This window comes from Lactuca virosa, chromosome 4 (genome assembly GCF_052849685.1).
Source record: "Lactuca virosa cultivar CGN04683 chromosome 4, Lactuca_virosa_CGN04683_v6, whole genome shotgun sequence".
Lineage (NCBI taxonomy): Eukaryota > Viridiplantae > Streptophyta > Magnoliopsida > Asterales > Asteraceae > Lactuca > Lactuca virosa.
Genome location: NC_136429.1, coordinates 119,036,209 through 119,055,875, shown reverse-complemented (window position 1 = coordinate 119,055,875; position 19,667 = coordinate 119,036,209). Strand labels below are relative to the sequence as shown.

Below are 19,667 nucleotides of genomic sequence, written 5' to 3'. Positions count from 1 at the left end.
CTTTACTATGGATGCTTTCATTTTATGTTATAAGCTAACTTAAAAGTTGGTTATCTGTACTACTCATTTGTTCATATTTTTGGTGACTAAAAATGTATATTTATGACAGTGCTCAGTTAGCAACGAGCTAGGTGCAGAACATCCTAAATCGACATCATTTGCAGTTATAGTGATGACATCGACCTCGTTCATTGTGGCTTTGATATGTGGTATCATTCTCCTTAGTGCAAGGGATTACATCAGCTATATTTTAACCGACGGAGAGATTGTTGATAAGGCTGTCTCGGAACTTACTCCTCTATTTGTATTTCCAGTCATCCTCGAAGGCATTCAACCTATCCTTTCAGGCAAGAATTCTTTGTGTCCTATTTCTTACATGAAATGAGACAAACTAGAACACAACAAGCATACTACGTTTCTAGGCCGATAGTAATAGCGACTAACGTAGACAACGAGACAAAAGTTGTAAATTTTTGCCTCACTAAAAAAATAAGAAATTGACATTTGATGATGTTGTGCCAAAGACATGAATAATGATTGGTTTTGCAAAATAGAAAAAGCATGTCAAATTCCTTAAAAATCACTTGGAAATTTTTTGGCTCTACGTACCTTTTTTTTTCTGCACTATTTTTTTTTTCTGTTCAACCACTTGGAATTTGTTTTAAAAAATCACCACCTAAGATTTTAAATTCTACAAAAACCACTAGTGTTTGGATATTTCCATGTTTAAACTCAATTTATTATAATGATTTAACCTTTGAAACTTTGAATTTTGTTTTATAAAAACAAACATTTTCCTAAAAATATCCTTCTGATTAATTTTTTAAATTCATTATCAGGAAAACCTCAAGTGGTTTATTGAAACATAAAATAAAATAAACTCTTGTTGGTTAAGCTAGAAAAAATTTATTATATACATTTGAAAAAAAAAACAAAGTATAGTTATTTTCTATTGATTTTGCCATTACGAATAACGGTAAGAACTTGTTAATTTGATCAAATTTCATCTCTTCCAACAATTTCGTTTCATCTGTAACAAACACATTCTAAATAAAATAAATTATATGACTTCAGACATTAATGCATCAGAAATGACATATCATATTTCCTTATCCTAATGAATGATAAATTAAAATGAATAGGGGTTGCGGTTGGATGTGGATGGCAATCATTTGTTGCATATGTAAATATTGGATGCTATTATATGGTTGGAATTCCCCTTGGTGTCTTGTTTGCCTTCTATTTTGACTTCGGTGCTAAGGTAACATTCTTAATTGTCAAACATTAGATCAAATATTTAAATCAAATGTGATATAACTGAAACATATAAATAACTATATATGATTTTGTTTTTGTATAAGTGTGACACACACACACACACATATATATATATATATATATATATATATATATAAAGAGAGAGAGAGAGGTTCAAATGTTTCTAACAACTATTGTGTTCCTAAATTCACCAATAATAATTCAAGAAATAATAAATAATTAAATAAATCATATGTAAATATTGGATGCTATTATATGGTTGGAATTCCCCTTGGTGTCTTGTTTGCCTTCTATTTTAACTTCAGTGCTAAGGTAACATTCTTAATTGTAAACATTAGATCACATATTTAAATCAAATGTGATAGAACTGAAACATATAAATAACTATATATGATTTTGTTTTTGTATAAGTGTGATATATATATATATATATATATATATATATATATATATATATATATATATATATATAGAGAGAGAGAGAGAGAGAGAGAGAATGAGAGCTACGTTCAAATGTTTCTAGCAACGATTGTGTTCCTAAATTCACCAATGAGAATTCAAGAAATAATAAATAATTAAATAAATCAGTTAAGGGTATTTTGGACATTTTGTACTTTTAATTAATGGATCATTTAATTGAATTCCTGCAAATAAGGAAATAAAATAAATATATTTGACGTACTCTCTCTCTCTCTCTCTCTCTCTCTCTCTCTTATATCCTCTCTTATATTTCCTACGCTTCTTCTTTTTCACCTACCGGGAGGATGAAATCAAAATGAGGAGGTTGTTACCTCCGCTTAAGCCGCCAAAAGACACCCCCCCCCCCCATTGAGGATCGCTCTTGATGTCTACCATTCACCTTGGTTTCCTTCCTGGAACATCACCACTAAAGAGAAAAAAATCAGCGACTTCCCACCGTCGATTGCAACCCTTCCTTGCGATCGATTAAGAGTCACCGGCCATTTTCTGATTGTTTTTGTGTTTCTTTCTTCTCCGATCAACAGAGGACCGAAGTCTTTCCCTCCCTGCGTGATTGTTGTCGGATAGAAGAAGGAGCAACCTTTGTTTCCACTTGACGGAAGCACTGCTGCCTCCGTTCCTTTCCTTTCCACGATTGGTGGCTGGCGGAGACGGAGATAGTGAACCAAGGTAAGCCTGCCGGATATTAGATCTCCCTTCCTTACGATCTGTTCAACCACCGGTGAACCCATTGGAGCTGCATTCAGGGGCTTTGTCATGGAAGTTGTTCTAACACTATATGTAAGTGTTTGAATTTCCCTAATTTTTTTTACCCATTTGATACTATATTCTTGATTTTTTTGAGATCCATCAAATAAAGATGGTGAAGTCTTAAGTCAATGATTCACTTGCTCAACCTGAATTTTACCAGTACATCAAAAAATCAGATGGTGAAGTCATCCGACTTCAGGCACATAGAATTATAGAATAGTTTCAGATAACATATAAAACAATTACTTTATCATGTTTGTATTCCATCTTGTAGAATTTGATATTTGAAAAAGACATTGGTGAAAAATTTATCTCTTATCTTCCTCATGAATATCAAGCACCAAAGGAATAATCTTCAATTAGTAGCAGTAGCAAAATCGCCTTAGTATCTAATATGATGAGGGTAATTCTGCCAGAATGGAATCACGAATTCTAATTCTATTATAATGAAATCTTGGATTCCAATGCCTAAGTTCCAATTCAACCTAAGCATTGAATTTTATATGAGCTATCATGTCTAAAACTTGTTATTTTTTCTGCACTTACTCATTGGTTTTTGCATTTTCTTCAATTTTTACTTATGGGATTTGGTGCAATTCACAACTTTCATTCTATGAGAATATAAATATTACATAAAACATGCGTTGCTAGTAATTCTGACAGAATACATTTATACATGCTTTAGAATGTTTATGCATATAGAAGAAAAGACTATGATTTAAGTGCATTCTGTAATGTATTCTGTTAGAATGTATTTATATAAATGCATTCTGTTAGAATGTCTTTGTGAATGTTTGTTAACAACAAGTATATTTGTTTAACTGGTAATACTAACAAGTAATGTATCTTATTCTTTCAGAATTGCATTGAGAAGGAATTCAATACTGATCATACAAGAGAAATATTTGGAATCGAGTTCAACAACAACTATATATGTGAAGATCAAGTTGATTATATGGACAATTGAAGAGCATCAAGTGTATTTGTTCAATAACTGTATATGCAAGAATGCTATTGTTTAAGAATTTTATTCATTTTCGATGATATTTTGTTAGAATATGTATAACTATATTAAAATGTATAAGGATATTAGTCTGTAAGAATATGTATGAAATTGTATTTAATTTCGGATGTATATTAAGAATAAAATCATAGACTCAAGTTGGATGTATATGAATAATATCTTATTCTTAAATCAGGTCAATTATCAAATATAACTGCATTGGAAATGTATTCTGCAAGAATAAAACCGAAAATATATTTACTAGTTTATGGTTGGCATTCTGTCATTCTGACAGAATAAAACAGGATTTTTAAATTTGAATTTATTTAAAATATTCAGATTTTAAAAAATATAGGAATTAATTATCCCTTAAATTCTAGAAATTTCCTTTTTTCATATAGGTAAATTGACCAAAATACCCTTATGCTGAAAATTGTGTGACAATATGGTGCATGTTACCCTATTGTAATATCATATACTCTCAGATCATGATCTTTGATTCTATTCTATCCGATGGTCCAGATCTGTGCATTCTGACACACAATAGTTAGTAGAAAAAAATAACCTAAGCATATATATATATATATATATATATATATATATATATATATTTAGGGCCAGTCCTAAGGAAATAAATATATTCAAAGGCCCAGGACGAGTCAAAAAAAAATGGTCCTTATCGTTATTATAAGTTTTAATTTCTACATAAAAATATATAATAAAAAAATTAGGTCCTATGCAGCTGCCCATTTCCCCCCCCCCCCCCCCCCCGTCCCCCCAACGCCTCCATGTGTGTGTGTGTGTGTGTATATATATATATATATATATATATATATATATATATATATATATATATATATATATATATATGGGGATAGGGAATATACATTACAGCCTCACCTAAGCTTAGGTACTAAACCTATAAAATATGTTGTTTTAGCTTAGTAAATATGCCCGATTTGGTTTTCACTTGATAAATATATCATCCTCGATAACATTTCTTTCCTCCATTATCATTTTTCCATCCCTAATTTCTTTCCTCCATTATCGTTTATTACTTCACCCCAGTGAACATTACTTTTTTCTGCTGTCACGAAGATCTAAGATAATCAATATTCTTGCTTCCTTATCAAAACTATTGCGTCGATCTTGAATCTACATCTTCAATTTTTAATCGTGAATCCCCTAACCGCAATCTTTATATAGTAAAACAACGTATTTTCATGAGGTTTAGTACCTAAGCTTAGGTGGGGCTGTAATGTATATTCACTTTTCCCTATATATATATATATATATATATATATATATATATATATATATATATATATATATATATATATATATATATATGTCTTTTGTATACAAAATGCAGGGAATATGGTTGGGGTTGGTCGGGGGTATGTTGATGCAGACAATGATTTTGTGTTGGGTTATTTTTCTAACGGATTTGAACAAAGAGGTAAATTTTCAAAACGATAAAATTTAGAATAATTTAATGATTTACTTGTTTGTAGTAAATAATCTACCTATATTTATAAAATTTTCAGGTAATGTTTGCGAATATTCGAGTGAAGCAATGGCAACATAAGAAAGAGGAACCTTTGTTAAACAATTAAGATCTTTTTACTTTTAGTATTTCATTTTTTTTTAACAATATTTTTTAGTTTTTTTAGAGCAACATAAGGTGACATTTGTGTGCAATTCATTGAAAGTTGATCATAATAAATTCCAATTATTAACATTTATTTTAATTTTAGATGCTTGAAATTAGTTTAAACTAGGATTTGGACGGTCTATGCGATGTTGTGGAATCCCAATATGTTGAAAATCACATCTCGACATGGATAAAGTTTTTGGGAGAAATTTATGCGCGTTGCGGCGAAAAACTTCTTTACAAAGTGAATCACAAAAATATAAAATAAGGTTTCGAAGCAAAAAAATTATGTATGGATGATGCATACAAAATGAAGTTTAAAATATATCTTAAACATATTAATCATCGTTTAAATAAAAAAGTAATATTAATAAAAAAGAAAACTATAATAACAATTATGTAAAAACAATTATGTAAGGATCCAAAAATGTAACTTTAAAACAAACAATTATGTAAGGATCCAAAAATGTAACTTTAAAACAAACAATATAGTAAGTGATATATATATATATATATATATATATATATATATATATATATATATATTCTTAATAAAAGAGTACTTTGGATGCCACTTGTCCCTCTTTTGCACCTCCAACTTGCCACGTGTCTTTACCAGGGACTTCTTATGCATCAAATTCCCGCCCATTCTTTACACCAAAAAATCGAAAAATCAACCCCTAAAAATCAGCTCACAGATTTTCAATTACCTGCAAATAAAAACTCATATTAATCCTATATTTATGGTCAATTTATGGTCAAAAAACCGATAAATCAGCTCCTTTAAATCCACATTATTATCTCCTGTAAATCAGGAATCAAATGAACGCAAATCGTTGACTACTAATTCGTTTTTTTTTTCTGCCAACTATTTGTGGATCATAATCATAAATCTGTAACGATTTCCAATTTTAAATCAATTACCCACTAATCAAATCCATAAAAATCAGGAACAAAATTTGTGCTTCATTAGTCTCTGCATATTTATATATACCTATCGAATTGCACATAAACTTCTACTGCTTTGCCCTCAAATTTTCAGTTTCTTATCTGCTCTGCTCTACCGATTTGTAAAAGGTTAGTAATACAATCTTTTCAATTTTTTTTTCTTTTAACATCAAACTCCACATCTATTTCGGTAGTTTCGATCATTCTTTCTTCTCTTTTTTTTTCGGTAGTTTCAATCATTCACAACTCATAATATGTTTGATTCTATGTTTACATCAATGAATTGACTTTCATTCTTGCTATGTTTGCAGCAAATGCAGGTACTATTTTAAAAGTTGTTATTTTTCGTTTTTTTTTTCCTGCCAATTATTTTCAGATCATACTCCTCTATCGATTTTTTAATTTAAATAAAAAAAAATTTATATATGTAAAATACAATATGTAATCTGTAATTCGTTTTTTTATTTCTGCCAATTATTTGCACAAATTTGGTCAAATTCCTGAACTTAATAGAGCAATATAAAATAAAGATTATACATTGTTTTGACAGATTTTGTTTTCATGTGATTTGGTAAAAGCACTTATATGTAGAATCTTTAATGAATGAAATCGAAGATTAGACCATTTGACCTCAAAATTTAAAGATGAGATCATAATAAATGAACATACCTGAAGTAAACTAGGAATAAGTCCTGCATAAAGAGTTGAAACACGTCCATTTTCAACAATCTTTACACATGTTGCTAAGACACTCATTTTATTTGCTCCAACTTGCAACTATAATTGTCTTCTCCCAACTTCACAAGGGTAAGTAGCTACCTCAACACAAGCACTAGAAATTGCACCATGTAATAAAGTTCTCATTGGCCCCACTCTAACTGTTCAAAATTGTTCAATTCATCTCCTTGCTGCTTCATATCCTTGATTCTTTGCTTTCCTTCAGGTCAATTGAACTCCAAAAAACACTGCACTTGATGGAGACAATTATGCTGAAGATTGAAGGAACCAATCCTTTATAAAAACAAAAGAATCCTTCTGTTTATATGTTTATATGATGTAGCGAAAAGCTCCTATCACACCTCCCAAGGATTCACAACTAGGTACCACTAACTTTGCTCGTATCTGTTAGAATCTAATATGACTTTTATTTTAAAAAAAAATATAAATAAAAGTAACACAATAAAATCTGCTGACTTTCAGAGGATATGTCCTCATATGGAATGTAAATCATTAAAATAAATCTCTTTTTAATTTTGAATACACACAATCAACAATAATCTCCTACTTTATAGCATTTTCGATTTTCAAAATTGAATAGTTATATTTGCTGAAAATTTTCAGAGTACCTGATCATTTCAAATATACCCGGTCATCATTTTTGTTTTCCGGAGAACGTCTTTCGGTTGTCATCTTCAAAGAGATTATTCCTGCATATTCAACAAGTAAGTGATTATATGTAAATATTTATATTTTCACGATAATGAAGAAATATGAACAATAGATGGAAGGATGTGTTCAATCTTTGTCCTGATTGTATGTAAATATTTATATTTTCACGATATGTAAATATTTACAGTTGTATTTGGATTAACACTTCCAATTTCATAATCTTTGTCCTGATTTGCAATCGACGCCAGCAAAATGTGTTTAACCTAATTTGTTTGAAATAGAATCCCATGATTTATCTGATTCCGATCTTACTGGTATGCGAACTCTCCATAGACATTTGGGGGTATCTTCTTAGTGCAATAAATTGGGTACTTTTTATGCTATTGAGTCTGTATGTGTCTCGAAATTGTTACTCGGTATACGGTTACAGTCGCCTCCAGCTCGCCATGGACTCGCTACACTACCCCCTCACCTTTGCTAGAGGAGTCGCCAAAGATGGGTTGCTACACCCTTAACGAGATGAGAGAGAAAGCAAGAGATGACTGTGATTGTTGGTTGAGTTTTGTACAAAAATCGAAGAATCCTAGAAGAAAATAATAAGAAAGATGATGAACCTGGGTATTTTGAGCCTTCAATGGACGATAGTTCAAAGCTTCAATAGGTGATTTTGTTGCTGTTGTGTTCTTTTAACCAGAAAATTTTGGAAGATAAAAGTTGCGTTTTAACAAAGAGGAAGATAAAGAAGTTACATATTTAGTCCTTAGAGTTTCTGCCACTTAGTATGTTTTATCCAAAATAGATACCTTTTGTTTAATATTAAATTTTTGTGTTTTATAAACATATAATTTATTTAATATGAAATGTTTGTGTATTAAAGAATATAATTTCGATAAAACTTCAAAAATGGTCACTGTGGTTTTCGAAAATATCAAGTTTAGTCCCTAAGTTCAAAAAACCTCACAGATGGTCCCTGTGGTTTCAAAACTTTTAACATTTGGTCCTTTTCGTTAACTCCGTTAGCTTTTGGCCATTAAGTGAAGGGTATTTTCGTCATTTCACTATCCAGGGACCATTTATGAGGTTTATTATTATTATTTAAAAAAAATGAAAATTTCAGTTTACTCTCTCTCTTTTCTCTCTCTCTCTCTCTCTCTCTCTCTCTCTCTCTCTCTCTCTCTCTCTCTCTCTCATTGCACATCAAAACCACCATGGGCAACAGAAAACAACAAAATAAAAATTGGTTTCTGCAAAATCGAATGAACAGAAAACGCATAAAGAAATGAAAAGGGGGAAGATCGAAATCAGGAGGTTAGATGACCAAAAAGGATTCATGCTGCGAGTGAAACCAAGTTACCCTTGTCAAAGTTCGTTTTCAAACCTAACGTACCGATCTGCTCAGTAACCTTTTTAACCTTCCATCGGGGACTGCTCAGTTAGACATGTTTGCCGACCCCAGAAGATGTGCCAAATCAAAGTAATTTGAGGCGTAGGAAGGATAAATTGATTTCTGAAGTTCGCTGATGTAAATGACCACCAGTGAAGCATGAGATCGACGATGGGTTGAAGTGGATGAAAGCATATTGCTTTTAGGGCTTATTGAAGGAAGAAGCAAGTGAGGATATGATCGAAGACATCTACAGCAAGATACACCATTTTCAAATAATCAAAAGGTACAACCAAATTGAGTTTCAAAATCAAGTTTTGGCAATTGGGTCTTCTTCAATGTCTTCATCCTCAGACGCATAGGTATCACCAAAATCTCTACAGGCGGTGGATGCTTTGGGGGGGTCATCGACTGAATCGTCGACACCTGTGACAGAGCAGGCCTTTCTTAGGGATTCCATATATTCGTCAAATCCGGTATCAGAATCACTGTCGGAGGATTCGTCTTCATTGTATGGTATTTTAAAAGTTAATCTGATCGAATGACAGACTTTGGATGCAATTTTCGGATTGGATCAATTGGGGTTATGGGTATCTAGGATGTAGGATTTAATGAGGAAGAGGCGACCGCCTTCCATTGTTGTTACGACTAATCGTTTGTTCATCCTCTTCGAAACATAATTTTTAGTTTCCACTCCCATATCGTGGTTCAGTTTCCACTCCACTTGTTTGACAAAATAACACACCACTCCAGAAACGATCAATTGAAGTTGGTTCCGTTATCAAATTAGGGTTTTCCGATCATTCTGTAACTGATCTGAATCCATCGATGGCAGAAACGATCTCGGTATATTTTTTCTTTTTTTTTTAAAAATAAGGTAAAACTTCATAAATGGTCCCTGTGGAAGTGAAATGACAGAATTGCCCTTCACTTAACGGCCAAAAGGTAACGGAGTTAGCGAAAAGGACCAAATGTTAAAAGTTTTGAAACCACAGGGACCATCTGTGAGGTTTTTTGAACTTAGGGACTAAACTTGATATTTTTGAAAACCACAGGGACCATTTTTGAAGTTTTGTCTATAATTTATTTAATTTTCATAAAAAATAAAAAATAATTAAGGAGTGTTAGGAGTATTACAACTCCCTATGAAATGCTAAGTAAAGATGCTAACGAGGTGGCAGGCTAAAAAATGACATGACAACAAAAAAATGATGTGGCAGAGTGTTAGAATTGCTACCACTCCCTTAATGATATTGTATCATGTCCTATGTATTTCACTATAGTTTTAAATGACATTTAAATTTGAAAATACCATTGTATATATTTATGTCAATAATTTTATAAGTGAATATAATTTATATAGTACTATACAATATCAATATATTTAATTAATTTTTTTAAAACATCCTAAATATCATCAAAAACATATTAAATATTAATTATAATCATGTTATAAAATTAAGTTTTAAACTTAAAAGACAAATAACATAAATATGCAAATTATTAATTGTTTCCAAATAATTGATTAATCATTGTGATTTAGATTTATCATTTATTTACTATTTGATTATTGTATCAATTTATGTTTATGTTTTATTTAAATTTATATTGCATTCTACAACAAAATGATAATTTTCTAACATATCTACAAATATAAATTATCAATTCGATATTTAAATTATTATGTTTTCGTAATTTCAACCAATCATTATATCTAAATATTAAATTTTTTTATTATCACTCAATAATTAAGTTATAGATTCATTAAAATTATTTTTAAATTTGTTATCCGTAGTGCCCACGGGTTATAACCTAGTATATATATATATATATATATATATATATATATATATATATATATATATATATATATATATATATATATATATATTAGCCGTTTACCCGCGCCAAGTGACGGGTGCAAATAGTTTTTTCAGTAATCAGTTTCCAAAGACGATTAACTCTTTTGTGCAAATAGTTTACTACATCAAAACAGTTATCAACAAAAGTTATAGCAAATACGAAATGAGTAAGAAAAAAATGAATAGTTACAATGGTTTACAAATGTGTACGAACACATGATTGGTGAATCTTTTTCTTATGAGTAGTATCCTTTGTTGATTAGTTGTATAGTCGCCATGGGGGTTTTTTTTTTATCTTAGACCGGTCTACACATGCATACACTACTTTACTCATAAGTTTACATCTTTTTACTTGAACCCCCCAACCTCTTGTTGTGGAGCAACTATTTGTCAACTTCTAATACCGTTAGACCATAGGCACTTTAAGGGGGAAAGGGGTACCGTTGCGGCAAGCAATAATTAGTTTAATTTTAGTCACCTTCCGTATTATTAAGAACAATAATGGATTGATAAATATTTACTATTGAAATATATTGATCGACAACATAATTGTTTTGTGCTAAAAATAAAAATATATTGTTATTTTTCATTAAATTTAAACCACGATATATTTTAGTTACAACTAAAAGTGTTTTGTTGATTTGGATGAATTCTGATCAAGTGTATAATTATTTAAATAGTTGAATTATTTTTTTTGAACAGTTGAATTTACGTTGAAATAAAAATATACGACCATTAAATTCAAAAGAAATACACATATTAGTTAATGTCTTGCAAGTTTTATTATTTTTGGATTAATAGTTTTTGAAAAGGTAGGTTGTTAGATTGGATCAATGTTATAAAAAATATATGTCAACATTATTTGTTTTGTTTATATGGTTATTTATTTATAATCTATTAATAAGTAACATATAATACCAAATTAAAAGTTTGAAACCAAACAACTGATAATCGATGCTTGTAGTTTATAAGAAGTTGATTAGGTCCTTATCAATAGCCAAATAACATTTTAAATGTTTAGAATGTTTAAATAGTTGGAATATTATCCCTTTGTAACAACTTTAATAATTTCTAATTTGCTCGGATCAATATTTTCAAATTGGGCTCAGTAAATCTATCGTTCGACTTGGTGAATAATGTCTCTACCTTATTGAATTGTTTTTCTCATTTGACTCATTATTAGTTTATTTAAAAATTAATAACATAATATTCTTTTAAAAATTTTAAATATGAATTATTAAAGTTAATTTTGTACTGGCATGTAGTTCCACTTGGTGGATAATGTCTCGGCTACATCCAGTAATTGTATTTTTCTATTTAGAACAATATTAACTTGCTAAATAATCATACCATACAATGTTTGTTTTAAAAACTCTCAAACATGAATAATAAAGCTTAAATTACTAAAATAATTATGAAATGATTTTTAAATATGTAATGAGATTTAAATATGACATACTGGTATATATTTAAAAATCTCTTTTTCTTGTTGTATATATCAACACGAGACACAATCCATACAGAGGTAATTATCAATTCCCCAAAATCATATCCCATTTTCCACACACACACCAAAAAAAAAAATAAAATAAAATAAAAATAAAAAAGACTTTATATGATATACAAGGGAAAATTTGAAATAAGATTTACAGTGCATAACTAATTCATAATTTGAACTCTCGCAGTCTCTTTAACATCTTCATTAGCTGCAATTGTGATGCAAAGGATAAAAAGCAAAAGTTACAATGATGAGTCAAAGTTCTTGACTTTATGTATGAATTAATTAGTTTTAAAATGGTTATTAAAAAATCTGAGTTCCATTCACTCCTTAAGCTATATACAACTTGAAATGTATTCTTTCTTCCCTTGTAATACACTACCTTCTTCAAAAGCACCTGTCAGATTTGAAAACCCATCTGTAAGTAACCTATGAAGGTTGAAGGCTAAATATTGGTCATAACTTCTAACTTCCAATAAACATAATACAAGATAATGAGTAAGAACTAACAGTAAACCCATCTATTTTATGTAACTTCATAAGAAAATAACAAATATAAAGTCTTACATTGCTGGTTTGTTCAGATACAAAATATGGAGGGTGATCACATTCTTGATGTGTTCAAGTCTGACCCTCAAGTTAGGTTTACGATCTATCACTGATTTCTTCGATTTCGGAGAAAAATGTACACAAAATTTGACATCTTTGTTGCACAAATCGATAAAAAGGGAAAAGGATCGTTTGGTGCTTACAATATGAACCACCAGATAAGTTAGTGTTCTTGTTCCTGTTCATCACTCCGATTTTCATTCCATCAACCTTATTCATTCACGTTCTTTCCCATTTTCATCCCAATAAACACACACATGAATTCAGATAGCCTCTGATCAAAACGAAAATTATCACAACCAAGAAAACAGATAGGTGGGCTTTAATAGAGATGAATATAGAAGAGTCTGACCTTCAATCATGTTCAAAAAACAATTACGGCTTAGAGGTCTTGACGTTATTCAATGCTTGAATGCAATAACGATGGTGACGCCGCTTGTGGTTGAAGGAAGGGATGACGTCGGTGGAGCTTGGTGTTTGAAGGTATCGATGATCATGCGGTTGATGGGATGACGTCGGTGGAGCGTGGTGATTGCCGACACCATCTACGCCAGCTTCGTCACCGTTACAACCGACACCGCCACCTCCCTCTGACGCCTCTGTTACTGACCCTGGAACCAATCTTGATATTCATTCTAAGATCTATACAAAGAGGTATTTACAACTCAGATCTACACACAGAAACATAGATCTATAAACATGTGTGTGCATATATCGATGACTATTTACAATTAAAGAGGATTCCTTCTTTTTAAAGTGGTCAACTTATCCATCGATCCTAGGAATTAAACCGAAGCAGAAAATCAAAACGTGGGCATGAAATCAAATAAACCGAAAATCCAAAAGGAAACAAACACTCAAAATTTAGTTTACCTGAAAAATAAATCAATAGAACCGTATGTGACTTTCATCGATTCTATGGTGACCATAGACAGAGAAAGAAACGGTGAGTGGTGGTGTTGGGTTTATCAGACGATGGAAGGTAGTCCATTTAGCAACAAGGCAAAAATGGTGGTTAGCAGAGGCTATCATATTTTGTGGTTAGGGTTTTCCATGAAAAATATTTGAGCGAGACACCATGGGAGAGTATGCGAGACAACTTTATGTTCTTTCGGTGGAGAATGAGGTGAGATTCAGGGTTAGGTGCGGGGATCGGATAGTGGAGTTCTTAAGGGGAGTCTTATGTTGACCGATTCAACTCCTCTTTGAACGATTCAATTGGCGAATTTGAAGATAATTTTTTGACATTTTCATTTTACAGATAAGATTTAGTTTTTGTTTACAGGATAAGATTTCCTATGCATAAAATGAATGTAGATAAGTAAGACTTGTATCTCTTAAAATTCAATATTTAAGACTTAATAAGCAACATTTAAGGCTAAATGCTTATTAAAGTATAAATATATATATATATATATATATATATATATATATATATATATATATATTGTTTATTTTTTTTATAAAAGAATCTACATTTTAACTTCTTTATACCTTTAAACTTGTTTTTTTTCCAAAAAAATCACAATTTTTACATATTACTGGTTTATTTACCATACAGGTAAAGTGAGTTTTTTACATAACATACCCTATATTTTGCATTTTTTTCGTTTTACACCCAAAACATTTTTTTTTCAAAATAAACTCAAATTTTGTTAATGGAGTTGATTAACAACATGTAACCCTATAACCCCTATCTCACGTGCGCCCTAATCATCGATCGCCTAAAATAATAATTGATTTTAAAAGCCTAGCTCACATTTCCACTTCTTTTGGTACATCATATTGGGTTGTGACGTCCCAAAAAATGTCAATAATAAAATTCTATTTTAAAATATCGAGTCATACATACAATGGTTCGAAATCCAATCAGTATCAATTGTATTTTCAAACATTAGAGTATATCAAAACTAATCAATGTGGAAAAAGCCATCGGGGGACGCTATGCAGTCAAGCCGGCCCCTGCCTTCTGGATTTGAGAGTACCTGAAAAATGTTTACACCATAAACAGTAAGTACAAAGCATAGTGAGTTCCCCAAAATACTACACACCATACATATCAACGGGCTCAACCCACATATTGGGCCCAACCCAACATACAAATCGGCCTAGCCTAATATATCAATGGACCTAGACGAGCATATCAATGGGCCCAACCCATCATGAAAATGGGCCTAGCCCGACATGCAAATCAATAGGCCCAGCCAAACACACAACGCAAGAGTCACAAAGACAATTAGCATCCAATACAATATAGTGAGAAGGCTTACCTGACTCACAAGATCAGCTAAACCACAGCTCAATGTCCTGCAACAGATGCTACAACACTCCTATCAAAATAATCAAGGTCCAACCTTAGTCAACACACTAGATCCAACAATCTTGACCTAAAGTCAACCTAGGTCAACAAGTCAACAGTCAAAGGTCAACCCTCAAGGTCAACAAACCAAAAAAATCATCTTAACGAATCGCTACGTCGTGGCCTTCCATTGGCTAAATCGTGGTAGCATAAAGACAAAACAATCGAGTCCTTTCCCAGTCGCCATGTCATGGCAGCCTATGGCCACACCATGGGGATCGGTTTAAACAACTTAATATATTTAGTTGTTTTTCAGACAATTCCAAGAGCTCCAAAGCTCAGATCGGATTCTCCACACGGTTTTAATGGATAAAGTTTCCCACTTTATCCAATAAGACATCTCAATAAGTCAAGATCTCAAGCTCTAAATCCTTAAAGGCAACTCAAGGCATGCAAACACCCATTAAGCACTTAATCACTAGAGTTACTCCTCCAAAGTTTCCAGAAGTGTTTCCTACACCTAATGGAACATAAAAATTGTAACTTTATGGACATGCATGTCCAATCCATGTCCCTTCCATTTTAGGTCAAAAACATGACAAATGTGTACTCAAATCTTATGCATGGGACCAAATTGTTGGACTAGGTGTCTAAGCCTATAACGATAATTGGTATGTACTTTATTTGATTATGAGCATTGTCCTTTTGGGTTGCCTTCAGTCATGCAACTTGATAAGATGACCAGTGGAGAGAGAGTAGAATTTATTATATGAATAATAAATTGGTACTCGAAATGATTTTATTAATATATTATAAGATTAATATATTATTTGGAAATCATATTATTAATTAGTAATTAATCAGAAATTAATTTGATATTAATTTTGGGATTAAAGGAACTGATTAATAATGGAGGGGTTGTTTTGCAAATCATTGATAGTTGCAAAATGGGCTGATGGACTCCTTAATTAGGAGTGGACAAAATCATATAGGGAGGCCCTATAGATTTCGTCCAAGGCCTCATAAGGAGGAGTCTATGGGCTTCTTAAGCCTTAAGCATGAATTAGGGTTTCCTCCAGAAACCCTAGCAGCCCACAACTATATAAGGAACCCCTCAGGCATAAGAATTTCGGCCCTAAGCTTAAGAAACCCTAGGATAGCCGATTTTCCACCTCTCTCCAAGTCATTCTTTGCATTGAGTGTTTGTGACTCCATTAGAGGTGCAACACTTATGGCACTAAGCTTTCAAGAGTCAATGTGATCTTGTTATTACTACATAACAAGCAAGGCAACTTCATAACCCTAATTTATATGTGAATTTCGAATTGTATATGCTAGATCTAGGGTTATTGATTTGGTGTTCATATTTTTATGTTCAATAGAGAAAACTTAGATCCAAAGCAATTAGGGTTGCATGATCACATAGGAATGTTGATATGCTCAAAACCCATTAGTGGTATCAGATCCTAGGATGTTTTTCAATTGAGTTGGTTCAAGAGTGAACTGTCCAAAGTAGAAGAAAATCGATTTTTTGTTGTCTGGACAGGGAACTCGACGTGTTCAAAGTAGAACTCGACGAGTTGGGTGAACTCGACGAGTTCCTTGCCTAACTCGACGAGTTGACTCGTCAGTTTCCAGATTTTTCGAATTTTTTTATTAGATTTTGATTTGGATAAATACCATAATTCGTTTTTATTGCCTAAAATCGATTTTTCTGATTGGTAACTTGATATCCTTATCAAATTTGAAGATATGGTTAAATTTGGATAATATAAGATTATTTTGATTCATAGATTTAACCTAGTAATTTTGAATAGTTTCAAATTGCACCCTTTTGGTTTTGTAGTTTAAATTTGAAATTAAAAGTTTTGGTTTTAGAAATTTAAATAGTTAAACTCTCGCATTTTGAATAGTTTGAAATTCACCTCATGGATTTTATTAATAAGATTAATTAAATGTTTAATTAAAAGAGAATTAATATATCCACAATATGGTTTAAATTTAATTAAATTAAAAGTTTAATTTATTAAAGGATTAAACCACTTAGTATTTTAAAAGTTTAAAATACACCCTTATACTGTATAAGATTAAAATTTTAATTTATATATATGCATAAGAAAAGTCAGTCTTACAGTTAGTATGCCTCATTCACGAAGTTGATCTATAAGGGATGTTTAAGGAAGCGGCCTGTAAAATGACCGCCATTGGGTATCCACTCTTACCCACCGCACTCTTGACCAGTGGAGGGTCGTTAGTCGAACGGGTAGGATAGGAAATCCTCATTAATAAGTATAATGAAAATACAAAGTAACTAAACCTTTTATAAATTCTCAATCTTAGTTACTTTAGAAAAATGTGAATTTGATGCTATACCATGAAATTGCACATTACACCTTATTGGCCAGTTAGTGGAGAGTGTGTGGTTAACCAACACACTAATGTGGACTAATGAAGGATGGAAATGGGTTTCTCGTAAATTATAGTTGATCAATGGAGCGTGTGTGGTTAACCGACACATTGATTAGGTGATAAATGACATCGAGAGTACCAATCTAATTTGCATGGTTATTCACACCTTGTTTGTGATCCTCGGTATCCCAGTCACAAACTTGAAGGGCATAATCGAGATTAAACATGCCATTGAAAAGTTCGATGAATCTCAAAAGATCTAGAAATTTCATCTAAAACTTAATTCGTTAAAATTTTGTTTTTGGGTTAGAATTGGTAAATCGTAATTTACCTACCTTCAAATAATTCGCAATTGGATTACAACATCCCTCTTCCGAATTGTTAATTATTGTGTTGGGTCCTAGCCTTAATATTTCATTTGGGTGTTATATTAAGGATTAAATCAACTAACTTGAATTTTCTCCCTTGTAGATGTCTAGTTTTGACAACTATGGTATTCCTTATCCTTTTGGAAAAAGCTTTCCTCATGAAGATGATATTCCACGTGTCGATCGAGTGAAAGATTAATCCCTTCTTCGTTCATTGGTGGAAATGGAAATCATATTTCTTTTCCTCCACCTCCTCCAGTGATTCTCCCTAACCCACATTTTCGTCGACTTGAAAAGTTCAAGGTCACTCAAGCCCTGTTGGCATGTAAGCATCGAGATGGAAGTCCTGTATGTGCACACGTACTGAAGATAAAGCTGCACATTGACAGACTGGGAATATTGGGTGTCGTTTTCCCAAGGAAGTTGGTTTTTGACTTGGTTCTTCAATCACTTACTGAGTCGTAATGTCAGTTCGTTGAGGACTACTATATGAGAGACCACGACGTAACCCTTATTGATCTGACATTGGTAAAGCAAAATTGATTGGAAGATCTATCTCCCAAATTTCCATGGACATAAGCAATGAAAACGATGATAGTCCAGAAATGATTTCTTCTCCCAAGGGAGAGAAATTGGCCGAAGTCAAAAAGTTTGACCTTAAGAGAAAGGCCAGTTCTGAGATAGTTCCATGTGCAAATTCTAAAGAGTCCACCTGTTTCTATTGTCAATTGAGGGGGCATTGGAAGCGAAGTTGCCCTGACTACCTGAGAGATCTAAGAGATGGTAAAGTCAAATTGTATGGCTCTACTTCAGGTAAATCCACTATCTAACTCTATTAAGTTCCTGTTTATAGATTCTTAATACATTATGTGATAAGATTGCATTTTGATGTTTTGTAGGATCGAAGAAAATGAAGGAAACTTAAAGGAAGAGTAAGCTGAGTCTGATCGTGAAGAGATGGATTTCGATCGCATGGTTCGATGATCAGATTTTTGAGCTGCTGCTTAGGAATTATGATAGATTGATATATTGCTTAGGAATATCTAGAAATATAGTTTTCATTTGTATTTGCGTTGTAAGGACAAGTTTTCTGCATTTTATAAATAACAAAAATTTTGATTTTGTCTTATTTTATGTTTCCTTGCAATGGCATTTGTGAAAATTGGTGTTTATATATTATTAGCAATGTTGAAAATGGATTTGATTCTTAGTTATATCGTTTGTGGTAGTATCACAATTTACCAAGTAAGGAAGGATTCACATCACCCAAGTTTCAATTGGACAGACTTGGAACCATATGATTTGAATTATATGATGTATGAGAATCTTGATCCTTGGGAAATTGGGACTTATTCCTTGTTCACATATGTATGTGAGTCAAGTGAAAGACTAATGGATCTAGTACACATTGTTGTGCACTGGTCAGATCCACCATAAAGGACGATAAGTCTATTCGTCATGATTTACTGATGATTCAGTAAATATGGTTATGCTTACAAGTTTAAGTGTAATTTTGATACATGGAAAAGGTTTCAATGCATAGCAGAACGAATAAGACGAATCAAATTGGGCAGAAAGATAAAAGTTTCTCCAATCTGAAAAGAAAGGAGAGTACTTTAGTATCGTGTTTTATGATCATCCTCATTATTATGGAACCATGTCACAATTGATCCTCTAAGGACACCTTAGTGCATTGGCATGACTAAGAAGAGGAATCGGGAATGATTGAAATGGTT

The 19,667-nt window shown here is 32.0% G+C and overlaps 2 long non-coding RNA genes across 9 annotated transcripts; both read right to left on the bottom strand.

Annotated features, from left to right (window-relative positions):
* Window positions 1-5,574: 5,574 nt before the first annotated feature.
* On the bottom strand, window positions 5,575-8,193 carry LOC145107278 (uncharacterized). Of its 6 annotated transcripts, none has more exons than XR_013707798.1 (5): window positions 8,117-8,188; window positions 7,688-8,012; window positions 7,460-7,540; window positions 6,783-7,235; window positions 5,575-5,875 (listed from the first exon to the last, which is right to left on the bottom strand). It is a non-coding gene; the product is annotated as an uncharacterized LOC145107278 (long non-coding RNA). The 6 variants fall into 6 exon arrangements; XR_013707799.1 differs by having other exon boundaries at window positions 7,815-8,012; XR_013707795.1 differs by lacking the exon at window positions 7,688-8,012 and having other exon boundaries at window positions 6,783-7,245; window positions 8,117-8,193.
* A 4,129-nt stretch (window positions 8,194-12,322) lies between these two features.
* Window positions 12,323-14,061, bottom strand: LOC145107276 (uncharacterized). Of its 3 annotated transcripts, XR_013707792.1 has the most exons (4): window positions 13,729-14,057; window positions 13,208-13,633; window positions 12,814-13,129; window positions 12,323-12,643 (listed from the first exon to the last, which is right to left on the bottom strand). It is a non-coding gene; the product is annotated as an uncharacterized LOC145107276 (long non-coding RNA). The 3 variants fall into 3 exon arrangements; XR_013707791.1 differs by having other exon boundaries at window positions 12,323-13,129; window positions 13,729-14,061; XR_013707793.1 differs by having other exon boundaries at window positions 12,323-13,129; window positions 13,208-13,497.
* Window positions 14,062-19,667: the final 5,606 nt, after the last annotated feature.